The sequence below is a fragment of the Cydia pomonella genome, chromosome 11, assembly GCF_033807575.1.
Source record: "Cydia pomonella isolate Wapato2018A chromosome 11, ilCydPomo1, whole genome shotgun sequence".
In the NCBI taxonomy this organism is placed as follows: Eukaryota; Metazoa; Arthropoda; class Insecta; order Lepidoptera; family Tortricidae; genus Cydia; species Cydia pomonella.
Window position 1 is genome coordinate 3,557,269 of NC_084713.1, and position 17,448 is coordinate 3,574,716.

Genomic DNA, 17,448 nt, shown 5'->3' on the forward strand with positions numbered 1-17,448 from the left:
CTACACTCTACAGTAAGGGGTCCTATAAAAAGGGAGTGTACAGGTTTTTGAAGGGCGTTGTCACTCTGCAATGCTGCTGCCAGTTGCATAATGTAATGCAATTGCATAATGTAAACAGTACTGTTACTCTGTAATACTGCAGCAGCAATTAACACTGTCCAGTATATTGGTATAGGCTATATGCCTATACTAGCAGTATATTGGTATAGGGTAAGTGTTCTGCAGTATTACAGAGTGACATTACTGCTTACATTATTCAATTGGCAGCAACATTGCAGAGTGTGTGAGTTTTTTTTATACTACGTCGGTGGCAAATAAGCATACGGCCTGCCTGATGGTAAGCAGTCTCCGTAGCCTATGTACGCCTGCAACTCCAGAGGAGTTACATGTGCGTTGCCGACCCTAACCCCACCCCCCTCGTTGAGCTCTGGCAACCTTACTCACCGGCAGGAACACAACACTATGAGTAGGGTCAAGTGTTATTTGGCTGCGGTTTTCTGTAAGGTGGAGGTACTTCCCCAGTTGGGTTCTGCTCTAGATCTGGAATGACATCCGCTGTGCTGTGCCCTACCACACAAGGCGAGATGACATTCACATTGCCCAGACCTCTCTTAAGTGCAGAGGTAGTTGTATTTCCCTCTTCAAATTTGCCCGTTACACTTTTTGTAAACATTTAAGTTTCTCGGCCAAACGCCTTCGGGCCAACATCCTATGGTAAAGGTGCCTATTTACGACCAGTGCACGCAAGCACAGTAGTCGGAAACGGCGATCGATTCGTTGCCCCGAGTGGTCGAAACCATTGTTTTGCTGTTCTTGTTCTTGTTATGGTGCACCAATTGGCAAACAAGAAAAAAATATAGTGATTGGGTGCATTGTTGTTTCACCAAGGTGTTCCTGTCCCACAAAAATGGAACCAAAAGGAAAAAAAAACAGTTCTCTTTTTCAAATAATCAAACCCTAAAAACACTGATCAAGTACTTCTGGAGTCAGATGTCGTATACCTTGCTTCCTGTACTTTATTTATAACTGATTTTCAGTAAGCAAGTAATTATTACCTCACTATTGCAATAAAATCACAATAATAATAATTTACAACCATGAATAATCACCTGTGTAGACGTGGGCTATTATTCGTAAATCCTCACTATAACTATTTGTACCAAGTAGCGTAAATCATACCAAATGTTTATGTCATTCCTTACAACAATTCACTGCACAGAAACTGGCACTTACGTCCCAAAGCGTCGTATTAATATTTTGGAAGCGTAGAAAACGGCGTAACAACCAAGTATCCTATGGACTCTTTTTGTAAGAAAGTACGCATTTAATTGACACACACAAGGCGCTTATTCCTCGTAACTAAAATGACAATAACAAATAGATTGTGATTAATAGTAACCCAGTTTTTAGTTAAGAGCGAAATTCATTGGTGATCACTGTTTTCGCAACGCAACAGAAACGGTACAATAATGAATACATTAAACTTTGCTCGAATATTATTGTTACATAGGCGATTCACATACTAAGACTGCAAAAATTGTTAATATGTCGCTTCGCTGACTGCATCAGATCACGTTGTCACTGTGTGAATACCTTAGACGATTGATGTCAAAAACTAATGATCCCAACTCATGAAGTCGATAACAAAATGTTGCATCAGTTTGGCGAACAATTTAATATAATAACACGTGTTAAGTCCTTGTGATAAATAGATACATAAATAAATATATTATACGAGTATATACAATGTGTATGTACTACAATAAATGGGTTCTACAGAGTCATTTTGAATCATGGAAAATGTTATCGTACTTTCGTTATAAATTAAGGATTAAATTTCTGACCGCACTAGCCTTTTTACACTAGCGAAACTCTCATCGCATTATGATGTAGAACTGAAACTAAGCGGCAAAACTCTCTCTAGACTGGCCGGAGCAAAAACTAATAAAACATTAGCAAGTTCCATTGGTAGTTACATGAAAGGGCTATAACTAAGCTCTCACGCAGTATCCAATGAAGATAGAAAACTCTAAAATACGTTAAGTGATTTCCTACCGGTGAAGCGAGGCGCAGATTGCCTGTGCTTTTACAATAAAAAATGTCAATTTAACATAAATAGTAAATCCAAACATAAAGCTCAGAATGTTAATAAACAGGAAGGAAAAAAGAAAATATATAATATAAAACTAAACTTATCTATTTTTATAGGTAAGAAGAATAAACGTTATCTCATCTAAATAAAGTTTATTACTGAAAACCCGGGGTAATGAATAAATGTTAAAAATACAAAGTATTTTATAATTGCAATGGATGAATACATTCAATAACCTCAGTTTACTATCGGACGCTTAACGACCGCAATGCATAAGTTTAAAAGAAAATGTTTCTTTTCTACAAAGTCTCGGGTTTTGCTTTATGGTGCATTTACCCTAGAGGTCAGGAAAAAAGAAAAGAGAATCGGATATCGCAAAAACGGCTCAATTGAATTGGCTGCAAAAAAGGCGCAGTATAAAAATATGACAACAAATATCCAAAAAATCAAAACAGCGGCATAGACTTTTTTTTTCTTGCAGTTTCCTAAATCTCATAATGATTCGTTGCGTTTTGGAGGAGAAAAGACTCGTGAGCGAAACCTCGACATTTGAGTTTTTTGCGTGGGAATTTTAGTCCGAGCTGCAGTTGTCCTTACCGCACGCACGCTCTCCCGCCCACCGCAGAGCGACAGAAAAGAAAAATTCGCGATTTGAAGTTCCTCAGCTAGGAATTGCTCTTAATCTACAAAAACACTCTTTTACGTATGTGTCAAGGTTCGCTTAGTAAACGTTTTTCACAGTTCACAAACAAAAAAAAAATCGGAAAAAATTTAATAACCAAATGAATAAAAATACTGATCTATGTATAAGTGAAATTTTTTCTAAAATAAACTATGGAATTGAAGAGAATCAATATCGAAATTCCGGTATTAGAGTTTTTCTAGCTTCATTTTATAAAAAATGATGTAATAACGGCGAAAACGAATAAAACGTGAAAAAGAAGATGAGTGTTATCATGAAAAAGTTACTTATTATGTTAGTGCGGTCACGTCTGAAAATATCGATATGGACAAAGTGCCAAAAATATGTATACACTACCCTAATACATGGGCAATAAGGTCGTGTCGTGTATACGTGTCGATGTTTTCAGACGTGGCTGTACATAGTAAATTTATATCAAAATATTAAAAGCGGACCAGTTCCATTAAGGATACGAGTATGACTGAATCAACTTACAAAAATATTCAATACGGGTATTAATTCTGAAATTCCGGTATTATTTAGGACCAATATCGGATTTAAATACCGGTATTGAGAATCGTCGGATATTGGATGCCCTACCCATGAGTATGTGGACGCAGAATAACAATAAGATTTTTTTTATAAAAACTTACATACGACCTCAAAGACCTAGCATCCATAATTTAGAACGATATGCAAAATGTAACACATGCATAACGTTTTTATTCAATTGCAATTTCATACTTACTCATTACATTACTTTGTTTACAAAGAAAAGGGATTTTGCAAATGCAAAAAGCAAAATTTCGCGTGAAATTTTGTGCATTTGTGTTGGCGGGCGTAAACTTAGTTACTGTATTTCTTTTTATGTTTCCGTTCGTTCGGCCTACGTAAAATGCGTCGTATGGTAGGGACTTTTATTTTATATCATTCACTACACATTTTTTCCTTGGGACACACTTACGACATATTTGAAACATTGTTGATGTGTTGCAGTTTTTCAACTATTCACTGTACAAGTAAAAACTTGAAGTGATCATTACCTGAAACAAATACAGAAGATTTCTATTAATTTTAACAAATATATGTAGTAAATATAGTTATATAAAAATATATAGCTTTATATAAAGGAAGCGCTGGTGGCCTAGCGGTAAGAGCGTGCGACTTTCAATCCGGAGGTCGCGGGTTCAAACCCCGGCTCGTACAAATGAGTTTTTCGGAACTTATGTACGAAATATCATTTGATATTTACCAGTCGCTTTTCGGTGAAGGAAAACATCGTGAGGAAACCGGACTAATCCCAACAAGGCCTAGTTTTACCCTCTGGGTTGGAAGGTCAGATGGCAGTCGCTTTCGTAAAAATTAGTGCCTACGCCAAATCTTGGGATTAGTTGTCAAGCGGACCCCAGGCTCCCATGAGCCGTGGCAATGTGCCGGGACAACGCTAGGAAGAAGAAGATATAGCTTTATATAAAGAAATCGCCTCTTTCTAAACCAAGAAATTCGTTATTTTATACGTGTGGTCTATAACACGAGTAAAAAATTAAGCTGTAGGCTGTCGTTCTCAAACTGACCAACATTAATTGTTCAGCGACTTTAAAAAAATAACTTGTATTTTGATTTTTAGCACACTTTAAGTTTATTCTAAGGCGCCATGAATTGCAAATTTTATCACGTTTAAGCGTGGCAAGCAACTTCGTCTAAATACTTCTTCATTTTTAAAAGTTATTGGACAAAAGTATCATCATTTGAAGAGTATAATCTACTCGTATGTTAAAAAAATAACAAAATCGTAATCGTAATTCGTGTTGTAAGTTTCATCCGGTATATTATTTACGTGCAACTACTAGTATTATATGATCTGTGGTGTAACTGTAGTCATCATCTGAGGTATATATAAATGTGATGTGAAAAAGTTATATCATGTATTTATCCAAATAAAGCCCGATGTAATGAGAACTTTAAAACATTTACATCTAACCAAAATCCGTGCGCTAAATCACGAAATATCAATAAATATCACAAAGAATACCTTTAAAGGGCAAACCTTTGCCCTTGAAGCAGCTGCCTGCACAAACAGTAATTACGATTTAAGCACTCATATATCATGCAATAACTAATCTTTTAAAGATATATCACTATACAACCGGTCTGGTTTCTGTTTGTGCTCGTTAATCATCCATATAAAAATAAACAAGCGGATACAGATGGCATTAGTAGGCTATTTTTGGCATTGACAAAGTCGAGTGTGATTTTTGGAAAAGTTATTAGAAGGTGTGCAGGAAGGAAAGTTTGATGTATGGGGAGTAAAATCGTGATAGTGAACATACATGTTTGGGTAATAAATGTGATATATACAAATAATAATCGTACCACCGTAATACTCATACGTAACATTTCCGACGGAGTGTATAACAATGTTAATAATTCTTACCAAATATTTTGTTCAAAGATCCAAGAAAAATCATTTCATTGATTTGCGTATACGATTTGCCAAGTACGTACCGTAGGCAGGTACCGCCGGGTTGCTAAGTTACAAAATAGGCTATTTTACATTATGAAATATCAAATCAATTTTTAGTATGGACTAAGTCAGACAGCCCATTTGCGTTATTGATGTCACAATATGTATTGTGATGAATATATCTGTTTTGTTTCGTTTAGTATGTATTTTCGTAGAACGAGAAAACGAGTTTCATGGTTGTACCTAAAGCAATATAGTTTAACTACAGTAAACTAGAGTATAGAGGGTGACCGCAGAAATAAAGTTTGAGACCGCAGACATGAAAATTAAAGCTCAGACAGCACAATAGAGTTACGCCAGGATAAGTTGGCAGCGATTTTGACAGCCCAGACAGTGCAAATGTTGTAAACGTCAAACTTCTATTGAATTATGACGTTTACTTAACACTTGCACAGACTGGGCTATCAAAATCGTTGCCAATTTAGCTTGGTCTAACTCTACGTACCTTCTAAGAACAAATAATTGCGTCATTGACAAAAAAACAATCTTTTGTTTTCCTAGACACTCAAACAAGATTCAAAACAACTTTTAAAGCGATACCCAACAAAGGAAAGAAACGTAGGACTATACACACACAACTCAAAGACAAAGAGTAAGCGATCACGTCGCGTCTCCCGTTAAAACGTTGTCTCAACATGATCGGTAAAACTAGGAATCCAAGCCTCACCTGAGTAAATAATATCCAGGGTCTAAAGAAGAGAGAAAGCGGATTCATAAGTTGAAGCGGGTGATAATGAAAATAACTATGCGAAGTAAAAAGTTACACAGAAAAGTAAGTAAAGAAGCTTCTAATAAAGTCTCAAATATTAAATATTTCATTAAAACTGCTCACTGCAATTGATGTAATAATTGATAATTATTATATAATTCCAGTTTCTGCGATTTAGTTCAAATCTTGAAACAAAAACCTAAATCTCTGTCTATCACATAGACAAAGAAGTGTGAAGATCCTTTGGAAATGAAATTCCATAATTTATTCCAAATTTGTAAGTTTCTTGTTTATTTGATTAAAGACTGTAAGAAAACCGGTCGTCAACACTGCCTGTTTAAGATGAAGATAAGCGAGTAAAACTATGCTCAAAACCAATTTTAGAATTAAATCAATATTCGAGCTATAATAAAAGTTGTTCTAAAAGCGATGTGAATATCGATAAAAGATTAGAGTGTCGTGATATGATTAAACCAAAACATGATCCATGAATATTAATTATCACTAATTGGTGATATTATTTGGCTAACCAGGGCAATTCCGATGCAAATAAAACCATTAAGTTACAAAGCTACCAATTTAGGGAATGCAGAGTTTCAACAGCAGGTTAAAGAAAATGCATCGATTTTATTAGCTACAGTAAAACGTTATTATAAAACAAATATGAGGTTAAACGGGATTTTGATACGAACACAAAAATAAAATGAGAAGTAAATAAAAGCTGCGATAAAATCAGAACGATATAATCGAAATAAACTTTGCCAAATTGATTGTTACATTTGCAACTGTTTACGAAGCGTGAAAGTAAGTGGCAAAAGGCATAAAAGATAACAGTCTAACAAATGTAAAAGATAAGACAACTTTAGTGTTCGTAAATAAGGTTGTTAAATAAGTATTTTTTGTGAAAGGTGGCCGTGAGGGTAACAATGAGAAGGATCTTTGAGAACGGTAAAATCTTGAAGCGGAAGGCGGTACCAGTGATAATAATTTCACACCCACGACAAGGATGTCAACAGAATAATAAACAAGTGAAACTTGAAACTGAAGATTGTCCAAATGTGTTGGCCCTTAATAAACCCTTTGTGGCATCATAATCTTTTTGTTTGAAACAATGAAGTAAGAATTCAGAAGATCTTGAGCAAAGTTAAAGCGGTCAAATATTGTCAATTTTACATTTATAAATGTAACTGATGTACGTCTGATGTTTGTAAGGCATGATTTATGCCTGTTCTCTGCTAATTAAAAAAAGTGCCCCCGACCAAAACCTTTTTGAATGCCCAATGGTAGCGTGTGAACATGGCAAATTTGTGCAAAATTTCGTGTAAAGAACGCCTCTAAAAGTCAAGGGATCGGTTAAAAATAAACTTCAACTAAACAAAATGGCGGCCTATAATTTTACTTTATTAAGCTGTTATGTCAGTTACAGCAAATTGTGGGATCCGAACTGTGATTTAATCATTTCCGACGGCATTCTTTAAATTCAGTCCACACATGATTCATATAGGTTGTTGCCATTTTATTGGTCATTCGCTGAGAATGCACCGGGTTGGTCTACTGAACATATTCTTTTCTTTTATTTGGGGTGAAGTCGGAATGCACTTAATTTTGCAATTTACTGGTTCCATTAAGGACTTTAGATTAGTTTTATAGTCGGTAATATTTTATTCAAAGTTAAAAACGAATAATATTTATTAATAGTCATCTACGTAGTTAAAAACAATAGTTTAGTTACGGCGTTAAACTAGTTTATTTCGTAAAATGTAATTTATATCTGGAAAGAAATTTTAAATCTAACACAACCGATAGTCCATTGAATGAGTCCCTCCAAGGGGGGTCTAGAGTGCGTGAGTTAGTAACGTAAGATGTTTCTTCGGAAACATGTCAAGAGTCCCTAGGTAATAAACATACTAAAACCCCGGGACACTAGGAGGAGCCCCGGAGTGGGGGGAGGGGGGAAAGGGTCCATTTTTTCATTTTTCGCTTAAATCTCAAAAACGGTACATGTTAGAGAAAAACTTTCAAGGAAAAGTTGAAAGGCCATAAAATTATCTACAAGTTGTACCTAAATCATTTTTTTCTATTCCCAGCCGTTTTCGAGCTACATCCCATGAAAGGTGAAAAATTCGAAAACTTTTTATTTTACCAACTTAGGGTGCCCGCAGACGACCGTTTTTTTCTCCGTTTTTGTTGTGGATTGTAAGAAATGACGATGATAATGATGATGATGATGATGATGATGATGACTACTTTTTCATCCTTTTGGGTTGGGACGGTCCTGTTAAGAGTTCTTCTTCTATTATTTGTTCATCCTCAGATGTAGGTGATTCGTGGTGAAGCTCTTCGTCATCACTAATAAAATTCAATTCCTCCTAAACGCCTCCATGGTGGAATCTGGTTTTTTTATCAATGATAGACCTAATTATGAGCAATCTATCGGTACCGGTCACAAGTTGCACTTTTGAGCTTTTTGGAAGAAAAAAAATAAAAAGGTCAAGTTGCGTAACTACCCTAATATAATATTTTGACAATCGATTCCTCCTAAAGGCTTCCATGGAGGAATGTGTTTTTTTTTACCAATGATAGACCTAATTAAGAGCAATCTATCAGTACCGGTCACAAGTTGCACTTTTGAGCTTTTTGGAAGAAAAAAAAATAAAAAGTTCAAGTATCGTAACTACCCTAATAAAATTCAATTCCCCGTAAACGCCTCCGTGGTGGAATCTGGTATTTTTATCAATGATAGATCTAATTATGAGCAATCTATCTGTACCGGTTACAAGTTGCACTTTTGAGTTTTTTGGAAGAAAAAAATAAAAAGATCAAGTTCAGTAACTCAAACTACCCTAATATAATATTTTGACAATCGATTCCTCCTAAAGGCTTCCATGGAGGAATGTGTTTATTTTACCAATTATAGACCTAATTAAGAGCAATCTATCAGTACCGGTCACAAGTTGCACATTTGAGTTTTTTGGAAGAAAAAAATATTTTTTGATCGATTGATGTGATAAACATGGGTATGTAGTATGGGGAAATTGTTTGAGCCAAAATCATTTTTTACTGCGTGTAACTCAGAAACGGCTGGGAATAGAAAAAAATGATTTAGGTACAACTTGTAGATAATTTTATGGCCTTTCAACTTTTCCTTGAAAGTTTTTCTCTAACATGTACCGTTTTTGAGATTTAAGCGAAAAATGAAAAAATGGACCCTTTCCCCCCCTCCCCCCACTCCGGGGCTCCTCCTAGTGTCTCGGGGTTTTAGTATGTTTATTACCTAGGGACTCTTGACATGTTTCCGAAGAAACATCTTACGTTACTAACTCACGCACTCTAGAACTTTTTATTCAATGGACTACGAGTAAAGAAGGCAGAACCAATGCAAAGTGATCGCCTCGAGGCACAGACCACCAGACGGTCTGTTATTTTCTACAGACTCCTTTTTTACCCAGAACCCGTACTACAAGTTTCTACACTTAAAATTCTTTGAAACTAATTGATACACTTTATTGACTTAGTAATGATCGAATAGGAACAGATTTATCTCCTAGACGTACCCGTTTATCATGTTTATATTTGTTTTTAAACCATTTGCGCTATTTTGTCGTCAAGTATTGTAGATAAGATAGGACGGTGTTGTAACTAAACGTTTGATAAAACAGCATGTTAAAGACTAAAGATTACCTTAAGTTACTCAGGCGCTGTCAAGTCCTTTGCAAATACTTTTACGTCGATTTGGACCAGTAATTATATCGTCTTGTGTTACCTACTCAATAAACTTAGGAACTGAAATATTTTCATGTCATGTAGGCATGAAAATCTTGTAGGCCTGTTGAAAAGAGAAGAAAGTATTTAATAAAGTTACAATTTTACAAGTCTCCAGCGGCAACAATGACCAAAAAGCCCTTCGCGATTGATTAAGCGTATCAAACACTGCTTGCATGTGTAAAACTATTACCTTACATGTAGGTTTATAAAATGAGGTCCTGATTTTACGAAAATTATATTCCAGACATAATACGGCAAGCTTTGGTACTTTCAATTTGTACTGTAATGCTACTAGTGTTACCTAGTATGCAGCGATAGGCGACTTGATAAATTGATAATTCATTACCAAGACTACAAACCAGTTTCCAAATAGTGTTTAGTTACATCTTGTTTTCAGATAGTATTCTCTTGCGTGAATTTATAGTAAGATACATAATAGCACTGTATTTTTACCGGCAAACCAATTTGCCATATTTTTTGCCGCTTGTCTGACTCATTACCCGGCATCATTAATTTCAAAACGTGTATCATAAAATTGAGATGAAGATAGCGCTAGTTATACGTTATGTGTTAGCAAGATAGTTGGAGGTGATGAATTAATGTTAAATGGTCGAAAGTGTTATTTCACAAAAAAAAAGTGTTTTGGATATCAACAAATGATGGTTAAAACTTACTTTGTTGTTTTACAATAAATCAAGTAGAATCATTCTATATTTTGAAAAATAAAGACGTACATACTCGCCAACAGTTTTTGAATATATATTTTTTATTCAGTTGACACAAATCTTATTTGTCAAATCTTAATACGAGACTGTAGGACCTTATTTGGGAATATCAAAACCAAAAAGAAGAACGGTTTAACCAGACCTTTTTCGATTCGAACGGAAATTATAACTATGGATATTTCTGCTTGAAACGGGTTTTAAAAGATAGTGTGCGTGCATATTATCAGAGTCAGAGGATATAGCATGAGTGATAATATGGGAGTGTAAGAAAATTATGCATGTCAAGATCGCTGTACATATAACTAGCACAAACGTATATACATATTATGCTTTTCTGTGTCTGACCTTTTTATCAGTTGTCACTAAGTACATAAGGTTAGAATATTTTCGCGTTTTGCTCTATAAATGTTAAATTTTCGACATAACCTTATATTTACATAAGTATACATATTTCACACTAGACGTTTACCAGCTACACGTTTCTTATAATAAGTAGAATTTGGTTTTAATATGGAAGACAATATCTTTGAAATACCAAAAGATTTACAACATGGTTTAGTCTACTCGTAAGTTAATTATGATTTTACTTTACGAACCATTTATTTGAACAATATGATATGCCTTTTAAAGAGGTGAGGTAACCAGCTTTCGATTTTCTATAATAAATATTCACTTAGCAGTCCAAACACAATGCTGGCGATGAAAACAAAAGCAATTGAGTACCTACGTTTTCGGCAGTCGCCCACTAGTTTTAGTCAATTGTCCTAATTTATATGCTAAGGATGTGGACATATTGAGAGCGGATTTGAGACGAAAGATTGTTTTGGAAATCTAGTTCAGGATTATATGGCATTAAAATTCATTTAAGGACAGATTCAGTCGCGTCTACATTTATTCCCTTGTACGATAATAAGAAAAAGATTTTAAGTAAAATTTTAGATACTATTAGTAGGATTTTTCTTCCCATAAGTGTTGAGAAATGTAACACAAAGTGTGATATGTCTAATTCTACGAGTATTTGTCACTGCTATAAACAAAACCAAAGTATGAGAGAGAACTTTCCAAAAAAAAATAAGGTATTTATTCGGAAAATTCAGTATCATTTCACTGGAAATAAAGGAAACATTAATTTTGGAAATGGAAAATTTCGATCCTTGAATAGTGAGCTGCCCAATCGCATGGAGAAGTTATTAATGAATTAATTGATAAGGTCGCCATGCACTTTTACGGCTTATGGTACAAAAATATGAGAAGTTCTAAAATTATTCAATTTGGGAAATTCGCAATTTTGGAACTTTTCTATGGCATAACAGTAAGCGAACTGTTCACAGGCAGCATGGATGTCTTAGTAATAGATAATAGAATTAATATTAATTCCGGAATTGGATTTTTTATTAATTTAATGTTCTGTATTTTTTTTGCATCCTTTTTACAATAGCCTTACTTAGTTATTAAGTGTTACTAACCATAATATGGAACCTAATGTATTCTGAAATATATATATATTTTTAATACCATATTTTGACTCAGTCAACCGCTTCTCTCATAACAATAGGCACAGCCTACCATGTGAGCGTCAGTGTCATACAGACAGAGTAAAAATTAGCATTTCCGCGTACGGTCCACAATCCACATTCGAGTTTAAACGAGTAGGTGTGTCATTCATTTCTCAACAATGACACATATTGCTCTTTATAAAGCAAATGGTGTAGGAGACATCCATGCTTGGTGGTTTCAATTTTGTATTCATATCTTATAAAATTATGGTAATATGATTCGTATCTAACTAAGCTTTGAGAGATATTAGGGATAAATAAATATTTTGGGGACAACCTTACACCGATCGACCTTGCTGGGGCAAGCAGGGCAAGCTAAGCCAAGCTTGTATTATTAGGAGACGATATACATACATACAGATGTAGTAAATAATCATTTCCCAGCGTATTTTCTCGGGATCGTTCGTATTTGTCATGCTACTTCAGTCAACCTCAGTACATTTTGTACTGAGACTGACTGAAATAGCATAACACGTTGATACGTTTCCGTAAATGAATGAAGAATGCTTTGATAAAATTCAAGATTCATATGATATGCTATGATAGCCAGTTTTAAATCAGGCATATAAATATGTATTGTTTTGTTTGGCTTTAAAGTAAGTAAAACTAGTTTTTAATTTACTTTGTATTTTTTATTGACGCTATGTAGGACTTATAGATGCTAGCGAAATAACTGTTGCCGAACTTGTGAGCATATCAGCTTTAAGTTACTGGCAGGTGGCTAATGCTCTTTGGTGGCTCTTTTTGCTTCATGCTAGTTATTTTTTAGATTCATAGAATCAGTTTCAATTAGTTACTAGGGCATTTTACCCTAAAAAGTTTAATGTTGGCTTCTTCTTTTATTTTGTGTTTACCTTTAGGGTCTTTTCTCCTTCTTCTCGGGTGCTTTTATTTTCTCATCGTATTTTTTATTTTATCGATACTTTACACTTGTTTATACGCAGTAACTTACCTAGTAGTAAATCAAAAAGATCCTCATGTTTTATTAACTTCGTTTCATTTTATAATTCCGATTAATACTGTCTCCCTAATCTGTGATGATCTGTAATAAATATAAAAAGAAAAACAAAGATTAAGTGTAGATTCTAGTTTAGAAATGTCCTCAACATTTTACAGGCGCAGAACTTTAAAGACTTGTTCTTTTTCCATGTAATGTGCAACAGTACTAATCTCTGTCGCCGACTTCCCGTCTCCACAGGTATCGCTAAAAGTGCCTTATCTTTGCAAAAGCGATGCATTTATCACAAGACGTGTCATTCCAATCCTTACACAGGTTAGGTCAACCAGTTTAAGTATTATCTCCAATCACGTATAGTTGTTATGGGTCTTGGGACCAAGATTCAATGGCGTCCAACTCAATAAAAGCAAGTGAATACACGGCAAGTGGCAGATCGTGTCGCCATCGCCAAGTAAGGGTGAACAGCAATCGCAAACTGGTTTTTGGTAAGCTTGAGCTACCGTATGGAGATTTTGAGAAACATGCATTTCGTATTTAAGGTCGATTACGGCAGAGGGATTTAACTGTACAGATCGTCGATTCACGAGAGCTGGTGGGATTGGAACTCTCAAAATTTTCATAGAAATTCGTCGTTGTTGAATCGGTAGATTAAAATTCCTCCGGGATTCAGAAATACTTTAACTATATTTTGTATTATCATTTTTCTTCAACTTATGTCAATATTTACTGTAATCAAGAACATCTTTAACAACTATGGAACATGGTAACTTTATGTGAGATATCGTAAAATAGATTTCTAAATGTCAATAAACATACATATGAGGATCTGTATTTTTAAATCCTATCTACCGATACTTTTGAGGGAAAACGGTTCAAAAGCTGGTATTGCAGACAAGTTATTTAAAATGGGATGCTACAGATGGTTAGTCATGAAAATGTATATTACAAAACTGAATTTAAATGACAAATGTCTTGTAATTAGTCACAAATATGGAATTTGTAAAGTCAACTCGGGAAATTATTTGCTTTAGTGGCGCCTTCACACTTATTTAGAAGTTCATGAGAGCTTGGCATGAGTTGATGTTTATTTTGTTATTAAGGGTGGTCTTGTTAAAATAATACTCATCAGATATGATTAGACCGAGTTTAGCATTGCATTTGGGTTTACTGCCAGATTTTACGACCTTCCCTTGTTGTTAGGGAGAACAGAAAAATAATGGCCCAAACGTTTTTGAGCAAGGTTCCATGCTCATCAGGAACGTACTCATATTTTCCAATTAAAACCTGACTTTTAGGCTAGTTATTATATTTGATCTTCCCAGTATATGTAGTCTTGCAAGGTGTCGCTGAGTCACCGGATGGCGCCACCGTGCACCGTGCGCCGGCGCCGAGGTTCGGCGCTCAGCTGTTTAAGGCTAGCATGACGCTATCGTCTCCGGACGTGGCCTAGATCGATGTAACTTTATCTACAATTTAAATGCTTAGACGAGTCTAACTTGTAATAATATTATTACCTCAAATATACATTGACTTCATATTTGAGATATTTCGCTAAGCGCTAAAGTTCGAGTAAACTGAATTTACAAGTTAGGACTTTCATTTTTTTTTATATATTTTTATGATAACTACACAGGTATTTTGCAGAACAAGGATTGTCTGTATCGTATTAGTAGACGGCCTTAATTGCGTTTGGTCATAAAAAACCTCACATTCAGTATAAAACAAAACAATCGAATCAAATTACAAAAGTAATCGAGTTGTGGCCTTATGAATCTTTGATTTTATCTCTTGAATTGTGGTGCATGTATGTAACATTTCAGCTCGGTGAGTCGTTTATGATATGTCCTTTGTTGCACCTACTCAATGGCTTTCTCCGCCGCCGCCATTAATTTTAGTCAGATTTCAACAGTGAAGGCCAATGGTTGGACTTTGATTTGGACTTTATTATGGATAAACATTTAAGTGTTTAGTCTTAGTACCTTACCTATATTGTTTTATCATGATTTGATCTCCAAAAACTCTATTTTAAAATGGAAGTTAAGTATATATAAAACTAGCATTGGTTCCTTGAATTTATGTGTTGTAAAACTAAATAGATGAAAAAAATAAGGAGTCTTTTAGTTCATACTGTAAAACTGCTTCTACGATATCAACCCCGAAATCGAGAACAAATAATCGGCGGTCCCATATAAAAAGTTGTTTTGTATGACCTACTTAATCACCTTACGCAATTTGGCCGAAGGGATGAAAAAACATCTTTTATATCGTAGAAGATAATTGGGGCAAAATACAATGAAGTAGGTTTTTCTTAGGTATACATCCTAAAAAAATGTCGTATGGCAAATCAGTATTTTTATTTACGTAATAAAGTGCATGCTAGTTCTGTGGCCTTTTTGTAATTTATTCGTATTAAGTAATTGTTAATTCCTTCACCTTTTTGCACGGTGGTAATGAAATGACTACGTTATTGCATTGCCGAGCTTTCTACAGGCTACAGTTAGTATTTTAAGGATTTTATTCCGAACATTGCTTTCGAATTAGCCTTAATTTGTTTTGTACTCTTTTGTGATAAAGGTAACTTAAGGTATGGCAATTGCCAAATTTGGAATATGTTGAAAATTTAGAGCACATTTTGAATTAAATGTGATCAAATTGGGAATATGAATGCGAATATTTTTGATAGTGCGTACTTATAAGGTAAAATAAAAAAAAACAACAGAATTTCCTTCTTATAAAAGCTTGCAGCAAAATCAAGCACGAAGCTCAAGCCTAATCGAGTTGACGGTGCACTGAGGACGCCTACAGCTCCATCTAGGGGACATAGAACATTAAAGTTAAAGCTTTACATACAGACATTCACTCAAAACAACATGTCAAGTCAAAGCTTATAACTTGAATTAGCCATTTGGAATAATATCAGGTTTACGGAATACTGATTCCTGTTGTAATTATTAATTCTGAATTGCTAATCCGTTTTTTGCTGGCAGCCTTGAGTATCTTACTGACAGATTTTAGTCAGCACTGCTCCGACGATTTAGCGTAAAAACTTGATTGCGGTAAAAATTCAAAATAAGTTAAAATATATTATGTTGCAAGTAATATTATTTTAAAATTCTCTGAAGCTTGTTACACTGCAAACAATAGGGCAATAATTAACGTTGGAAAACAAAGGATAAAAATTAACCAAACCCATATTTTTGAAGGTATTTTTTTATTATATTGTTAAGTATGCCTAGTTCAATACCCGACCATGAATTGATGTCGTGTACTTATAGGCAGGTCAATTTTGGTCATCCATAAAATTAAGGACGTGAAGGCGCAAACTCTATACCTTCATGAGCGTGGTCACGCATTTTAATTTTCGTCTTCGAACGTGTGACTATGTATCGATTAAAACTAGATTATGATGAAATTAAGAATTTACTTCTATAAGCCATACAAATCTGCACATCGAAAATTATTTGGTCAAGTTGTAACTGCAAAAGAGATGCATTGCGCCGATCTAAAACCTACCAAATGAACTCTCTTTCAAGAATTGAAACGCTTAACTATTTGAAAGTAAATCTATAAGTGTATTAAAGTTGCCTCTAAAATTAAAACTAAACGATACAATAGATTACAATCAATAAATCAATTTCTTTATTGACTTTAGAAGTTATTTATGTTCCGTAAAAGAATAAAAATTAAAGTTTAATCGCTCTGAAATTGATTTCACGAGTAATTTGTTTGGAATATATAAAAGAAAAAAGTAATACGTAGACTGCAGACGAGGAGAAGCAACTAGTTTTAGCTCGCAATTTTTAGGCAGATATTTTATTACCCTACCCAATTTCGTCTTAACACTCTCAACCGTTTCAAGTTTTATTTGAAAAACTTATGAACTTGTATGAATCATTTTCTTCTTCAGCCTCTTATCGCTCACTACTCAGCAAATACTGTTCTTCTATGCCTGCCATCCCAGTCTTAAACTAATCGTACTCAGTACAATCCAAAATCTAGAGTATTCTAGAGAATATAGGAAAGAGAAAAGTTCTTATTTCTCTCATATTGGGCAGTTAATGGTATGTTTTATTGCTCTTTAAGTTATCTGTTTTGTAAACTTCATCCTACGATGACACCAGTGATTTAGTTACAGTGGTTTTTACATAATAAAAAATCTGAACAGAAAAAGACGTGCAATGTGCTCAGGAATATACACTTACAAAGGCATATTTTATGATGTACTATATAGCTTTAGCAGTTTGTTGGTAAAGTAATAAAATAAACGTGATCTTACAGAGATGTGCATTGTGGCAACAATGTAACTTATGATTTGCGATGATATTTATCAATTTCGACGTCTTTTATTGCGGCATATTCAATTCGCGAGGGTGAAAAGCAGTGCATGTATAATAAAGAGTTCGTTAGTCCTATTGACTGTTGCCAATAAAACGAATA

General features: G+C 34.6%; 1 protein-coding gene across 4 annotated transcripts in view; it reads right to left on the bottom strand.

The window, feature by feature from the left end:
* The window catches only part of LOC133522653 (protein TANC2), a 262,748-nt gene that overhangs the window by 105,097 nt on the left and 140,203 nt on the right, over nucleotides 1-17,448 (bottom strand). The gene's annotated exons all lie outside the window — the stretch shown is intronic.